At 37.1% G+C, this 7,881-nt stretch overlaps 1 pseudogene; it reads right to left on the bottom strand.

Annotated features, from left to right (window-relative positions):
• Positions 1-1,295: 1,295 nt before the first annotated feature.
• On the bottom strand, positions 1,296-7,365 carry LOC141826291 (uncharacterized; annotated as a pseudogene).
• Positions 7,366-7,881: the final 516 nt, after the last annotated feature.

Genomic DNA, 7,881 nt, shown 5'->3' on the forward strand with positions numbered 1-7,881 from the left:
GCAAGAGGTGTGCTGAGAGTCATGAGGTTGGCACCTTATACTAAGTCATGAGGTCGACACCTTATACAAGAGGTGTGCCAAGACCAAGTCATGAGGTCGACACTTGATGCAAGAGGCGTGTGAGACCAAGTTATGAGATCGGCACCTTATGCAAGAGGCGTGACCCACCCTCCTTACTACTCGAGACCAAGTCATGAGGTAGCAGCTAGGCACTTGATGCAAGAGGCATGCTGAGACCAAGTCATGAGGTCAGAAGAAAGAATAAAATAACACCTTACGCAAGGGGTGTGTCAAGACCAAGTCATGAGGTTAGCACTTAAACGCAAGAGGCGTGTTGAGACCGGAGTGGAAGGTCGAAACTTGCTTAAGGAAGCATACCATAACCCCCTAACAGGATTTAATAAGAGATCGGAGTGGAAGGTCGGCACATGTTTAAGGAAGCATACCATTATGAGACCGGAATGGAAGGTCGGCCATGCACATGCTTAAGGAAACATACCGAGATCGGAGTGGAAGGTCGACACATGCTTAAGGAAGCATACGTCTCGGTGTTCCCCTCGAGACTGGAGTGGAAAGTCGGCACATGCTTAAGGAAGTACACCGAGATCGGAGTAAGAGGTCGGGGATTTATTTGGGTTCATGAAATATCCTTTGGATTAATGAAATATCCTAACCGATACTTATATTTACTCTATTTTCCTCATACTCCCTTTTACCCAACGCCCACGTAACCGATAAATAACCCCGCCGGATCAGATAGTTTTGACAATACATACAATCTAATATACAATGATACAATTACACTTCAATAAATAACAATACAATCACAAACCAATCCAACAAATTAACTACCAAGATACAATAAATTAACCAATCCAACAACTTAACAAATTCAATATCTTAAACCAATCAAATCATGATACAAGTTAAACCAATTAAATAACTTAACAAATTCAATATCTTAAACCAATCCAATCACAACATATCAAATATAACAAATGAATCCACTCAATATCTCAAATATCTCAAGTTAAACTAATCAAATCACGATACAATCACAAATATCAAATATCTCAATATAATCATAACATATTAAATATCTAAATACAATTACAATCTATCAAATATCTAAAATATCCAACTAGTATTGAATCCTGCAAAAATATGGAAAGAAAGGTTATTAATAAAATAAGGATATGTATATATTATGAAAATTTAAAAAAATTAAATTTACATGCTCATGAGTGATAAATAAAAAATGAAAAGTTAAAAATGTTAACATTCCTCTCATGCAACTAATGATCAGGGTCTTAAGTCTCTTGAGAGTCAAAACCATACGATGTTTGACTCATCTGAGCCATGAACTCCTACATTTTCAACCCAATTTGCTCCTATCTCAATTAGGCTTGCCGAGACTCTTAAAATTCTTGCTTTAATGTGGAGAGTTGATTCTTCAATGCGGTATTTTTTTTCTCTAGGGCTTCTACCTGGTAGATGATCCGCTAGGATGACCCCTGGCCCTAGGAGCCATCACAGAATCATAAATGACTCTCGCATGGGACCCAAGACCGGAGAAGGTGGAGCTCTTATTTCTTCTACCGACCATATCATAATAGATCTCATTTACCTGGTCGGTGGAGAGGGTTTACATTTCACCTCTCTCTCTATCAAGCTGAGATGCCTGTGCAACTCTAGCAGTCATTTCATCCTATTTAAAATAAATTCATATAAGATATAAAATTAGGAAAGCTAATCATTGTTAACAGTTAAATAAGTTTAAATTTTAAATTCTTACGTCTAATGTCTATGATCGATGATCGACAAATGTGTCATCTTTTGACTTGTGTGTCTTAGTAAAGATCTCTCAATAATTAGGAGGTCGCTATAGCTCATGTTCCTGAATATTAAATAATACAATTAAATCAAAATAAAATCATTGATAATTAAATAATTTTAATATAAATATATTAATTGTAAACTCACCAAGTCAATGACATGCTTGACGATGGAACGGGATCCAGTTGTATGCTTTGTGAATCCGATGCTAGGGCCACCAGCTCAGTGTTTCTGTTGGCTCGAGCTATCGTTGAATTTGACTGTAATCTTTCTATAGCCCAAATGGCTTACCATGCACCCCAAACATCATCTGAGATAAAAGATAGTCTTATGCCCTTTCTTCTGCATTTGTATAACAGATCCTTATATAGTTTGGCACAGGTATTATTCTAGGTTTCTTAAATGCTTCCTCGTGCCCTAGCTCCCAGATATATTTTTTCTGTTAAAAAGTTTACAAATTAGTATAAATAAATAAAACTTCTAATAATAAAAATAACTTATCAAAAACTCTTAGTAGTAAAAATCTCGCATGCCCTCGTCTACATGCCTCCATGTAGTACAAGAAATACACACTCTTTCTCTAAATTTACTAGATGTGTACGCCGTAACTCAATAATCATCTGGAGTAAAATTGCATTACAAAACATATAAATATTATACATATGTTATAAAAAATATATGAATTATAAATTACTAATAACAACAATATTTACCAACCCCTAACAACTCGCAAGATAATCTGGCTACCTAGTGCTATTGCCTAATCTGACATATCTATATCTACACAATAACATTATAACACATACACATTCAAAATAATAATCAAATCATTAATGAGATCTACATATAACAAAATAAATATTTTTAATTTATTTTGAATTAATTTACAATAATACTAATATTCAATCATCATTATAATCTAAATCATTAATATTAATATTTTTAGGATCCTCCTTACTAGACATAGTTAGTTCAATAAGTTTCTCACTGCTGGACATCTCTCCATCATCTATCTCTTGGTCAAGTACATTAGCATCTACAAGTAAAGCAAATATTGATTGAATTTGGGAATCTACTAAATGTATCTCCACTTTTTCATTTTGAAATGCATCATGGTGTTGGGACGTGATAGAGTTCGGTATTTCTATGGTCAAGCGAGCCTTTGTACAACAAACTGCTAACCATTCACTAACTCTTCTTGCCTTCATCGAGTATTAAAGATAGAAAATCTGACCCGCTTGGACCACAAAATGAGGGGTTCAAACTTGTTGAATCTTTTATTTGTATTAACCTCAACTAAATTATAGTTTGAGTGTATTCTAGTTCCTATTTTGGGAGTCGGATCATACTGAGAATATTTGAATAACACACACCTTTTTATGGGTAAGGCACGATATTCAACTTTGATGATTTCTTCAAGTCTCCTATAATAATCAAACTTAGAATTATTATTGTTGATAGATCCTTTTACGTAAACACCATAATTAAAGATTTGTCTGTGTGAATCCCATTGTGCCACATGGAATTTGAAGCCATTAACGTAGTAACCAGAATACACTTGTATCTTACAGAGGAATCTAGATGCAAGATTGATTATCCTTCCATCTTTCACATTTGATATTGTATGATCGTTCATATACAATAGTAAGTATAATATAAATTAGGTCAAAAATTGATACTGGTGTATGAAAAATATTTGAAACCACAATGTAAATTCCGTCTCTAACTTTTCTCTACCTCACTTGCACTTATTGATGGATATTGATATTGAAATTGTTGTTTATAGAAGTTGTGATGGATGAAAGGTAAATTTAAGACAATTGAGATGTCAAACAAACAAAAAAGGATTAGTGTTTGATTATACCAATCAATCAACTCACCTTATGTAGGGTTTGACCTCCTCACAATTCAAGAGTATGTATGTTTTTGCAGCATGGTATTCTTGTTGATTTAAGCATCTCGAAATAGATGCACCAATTGGCTTACTAGGAAACTTGAAAATAGAGAGCATCATTGGGTCAATTAGCTAAGTATCATCAGAATTTCTAGGATACTTGCAATGTCTGATTTTGATATTATTAGTAAAATAATATGAGCAGAAAGAAGTTGTTTCTCCAACCAAATAAACATTACATATTGACCCCTTGACTTTTGTTTTGTTATGAATATTATTCTTTAATTTCCTCAAAAATCATTCAAATGGATACATCCATCTATACTGCACTAAACTAGCTAGTTGTGCCTGTAAGGTAGGTGAACAGGTAAATATTCTATTGAATCAAAAAAACTTAGTGGGAATATGCGCTCAAGCTTACATAGTATGATAGCAATATCAATTTCTAGCTTAAGCATATCGGCCGTTATAATATACCTGGCAGACAAATTTTTGAAAAATAGAATAAGTTTTGTAAGTGCTTGCTAAACATTATTAGGTAGCAGATTATGAAAAGCTATTGGAATCAGTCTTTGCATTAACACATGATAGTAATGACTCTTCATTCTCAAATATTTTTACATAAAGCTTGTTTACCTTCGCTATCTAATTAATGTATAACAAGACTTTGAAAATTAATTTGTTGCTTCATTCTGATGTAACTCAAGTTTGTTAACCAAACCTTTTAATTTTTCATGTGATTTTATGGTGTCTTTAGTTCTTTCAGGAACATTCATCACTGTATTGAATATATTATTGAATTTTTTTTGACATTCATGGAATCTAAATTATGTCTAATCAATAAATACTTCTAATATGGTAGCTCTTAGAAAATTCTTCTTTTCTTTCAACCACATTTGCACATCCTAACAATGTATTTATTGATCTCATTAGAATTAAGCTCATATACTGGTAGGAATCCATAACTATTTATTTAGACAAATGATTTATGTACCTGACTCGATTGTTGGCGGAAGTTTTTTGACAATAAATTTCTCTTATTTCTCCTGAAAGAGTATTCAACTAATAAAAATTTACTATGATTATCAAACTAATATACCTTCCCACTACATGGTAATGAAAATGCATCAGATTCTGTTATGTAATGTGGGCATGATAACTACCAGCCGTGCTCCATCCTGACAACGTTGAGTATTTTAGAAAATCACTAATTGTCTATAATAAAGTAGCATGCAAGGTAAAATTGATTTTACTTGCAACATCATAAGTATCTGATTCTACATTCCATAATTCATTCAACTCGACAATCAGATGTTGCAAGAAAACATTTATCTTCTCTTTCAGATTCATTGGACCTGGAATAAACACAGTCAGAAATATAAATTTATCTTTCATGCATATCCATGGAGGTAAATAATAGGGTGTTAATATAACTAGCTAAGATGAATATTGATGTACCGACTGACCAAATGGTTGAAATCCATTTACAAAAGTTCCAATCTCACATTACGTGATTCCATCATAAAGGTGGGAAATGTTGTATCAAGATGTTTCATGTAGGGGAGTCATAAGCATGACACATTATACCTCCTTTCGTGCACATTCTCATGATGCCACCTCATGTGGCAAGCTATCGCGACAAATGCATAGCGTTGAAATCTAGTAGTTAGCGGGAAGTAATACCTAACCTTCCATGTAATATTTTTCTTTATCTTCCTTGGTATGCGACTACGATGCTTATAACTAGGTTGAGTATAAATTCTACATTCAATTCCAATATATAATGCAGTTGTTTATACAATAATCAATCTTCTCTACTATTACTCCAGTAGAGCTGGAGATTTTCTAGCATATTATGCATAGTTAGGAGATACCTTTTACTGAGCTGGTGCCGACTATAGTTAGCCAGACAGTGAATTTGAGCCGGTTACCATTATGGGCAAAGTCGGTTGAGGACCGATTAATTTTATTCCATGGGGAATCTGACCCATGGTTTGCTCATTCTTAGATGGAGAACCTGACAGATACCTTTGTGTATATCGTTTGTACTAAGACAGAAAAGGTCGGGTTAGCGGTGTACCACCTTCGTGATCAGGTTGTCACGTAGTGGAAGACTCCGAAGACGATACCGGAGAGCAGAATTCCCAGACTCAGGAGATTCCTCCGAGTATACCCACAGCTGCTTCGACTGACAAAAATCGGATTATAGTTTTGGCTAAGTTAGCCAAAGATCGTTTCACCTTATTTCACGGGGGATCTGACCCGTGGATGATTCGATCATGGATAGAGAACATCACAGATACATTCGAGTATAGGTCTTGTATAGAGGCATTATTTTTCCGAGGTATTCTATCTGGCACGACGCTAGGAGCGAGATTTGACTTGGTTATTCTTTAGAGAGGCTTTCGAGAGGCATTACTTTTCAGAGACTTGTAGAGTTCTGCCCCATTTGGTGGCCCAGGACAGAGATCAGATGATTCAGTTTATGCAGAGTCTTTCTGTTTATATACGAGTTCGGATGTCCGGGACTTCTATCCACTTGTACAGAGAGGCACGAGACCGAGCACTTGTTATTGAGTTGACCCAGCAGCAGATTGCTCAAGAGAAAGAGAAAGTGAAGCAGGGTGCTCACGGTGAGATGAAGAGTTAGGATTTTCAGCCGACTGGTCAGAAGGGACAGAAGACTGGACAGTCATCATGAGGGAGGTTTCGTAGCACCTCACAACCGAGTCAGAAAGACAAGGGTGAGAAATGTAATCGGTGTAGATCGCATAGCCATTGGTGGCCGATTATCCGTTGGATCACCCTATCGTTATTTTTGCAAACTTTTCGGCCATATGACCAGAGAGTATGATGAAGGCTCAGCTGGAGCCTACTGATGCTGCATCTTCTAAAGGGCTCAGCTGGAGCCTACTGATGCTGCATCTTCTAGAGGACATTCTACTCAGCAGTGATTGCAGAGGACGTAGAGGACCACTGATGCTGCATCTCCTAGAGGACATTCTACTCAGCAGCGATCGCAGAGGACACAGAGGACCAGAGTCTCTCAGTAGCAGTGACCCTTGTCAGCTCAGCCACAGATATATCTACTTCAGGGGAGAGACCACGCAGCTATACCGACGGCATCCCAGTACCTTATTTGTTCAGAGACGCAGAATCCTCCACAGCATTATCTATCAGCGATACATCAGCCATACGTGTTGCCAGCAGCTGCACAGCCAGAGATACATTATTCAGCGATTCCGATACAGCAGCAGCTATAGGCAGCACAGACTATCTACATTGCATCTCCTTATTATATTCAGCAGACGATGTCTGGACCTCAGAGTCAATTTCAGCCAGATAGATTACAGATGACAGCTCATCCTGGACCTTAGAGTCAGTTTCAGTCAGAGGTCAGGTCAGAATCAGTTTCAGTCAGAGAGGTTTGACATCTCGTTCAGTACCTCAGAATCAGTTTCAGTCAGAGAGGTTTGACATCTCGTTCAGCACCTCAGAGTCAGTTTCAGTCAGTTACAAGAGAGGTTTGACATTTCGTTCAGTACCTCAGAGTCAGTTTCAGTCAGAGAGGTTACAGATGACATCTCGTTCAGCACCTCAGAGTCAGTTTCAGCCTGAGAGGTTACAGATGACATCTCTTTTAGTACCTTCGAGCCAGATTTTGACAGAGTGGAGACTTTCTATTGCTTAGCCGTCTAGCATAGAGGTTAGTCGTGTCTATGCTATCACACGAGAGGAAGCATAGCGAACCGATAGATCGGTTATTTTGGGTATGGTTTCAGTTATGTTGTACATGCTGATACCTCGATCTTATTGTTGATCTGTGATACCTGGTAGTGGGTTCTTGTAGTTGACCTATATGGTTGATTTAGCAGTGATACTAGGTAGTTTACCTAGGTTATCTACCTAGTTGATACCTTCTATTATTCGTTGCTTGATGTCTACTAGTGGACTTTGGACTTGTCCATCCAGTGATATTATGGTCTCGATTGTTATAGCACTGCCTGTGTGGGTGCGACTGCCTGTGTGGGCGCGACATTATATCATTTTAGCACTGCCTGTGTGGGTGCTACGCACTGCCTGTGTGGGTGCGACATTATATCATTTTAGCACTGCCTGTGTGGGTGCTACGCACTGCCTGTGTGGGTGCG

Source organism: Curcuma longa, chromosome 4 (assembly GCF_044706935.1).
Source record: "Curcuma longa cultivar G26 ecotype Majalengka, Jawa Barat chromosome 4, ITB_CL_G26_1.1, whole genome shotgun sequence".
In the NCBI taxonomy this organism is placed as follows: Eukaryota; Viridiplantae; Streptophyta; class Magnoliopsida; order Zingiberales; family Zingiberaceae; genus Curcuma; species Curcuma longa.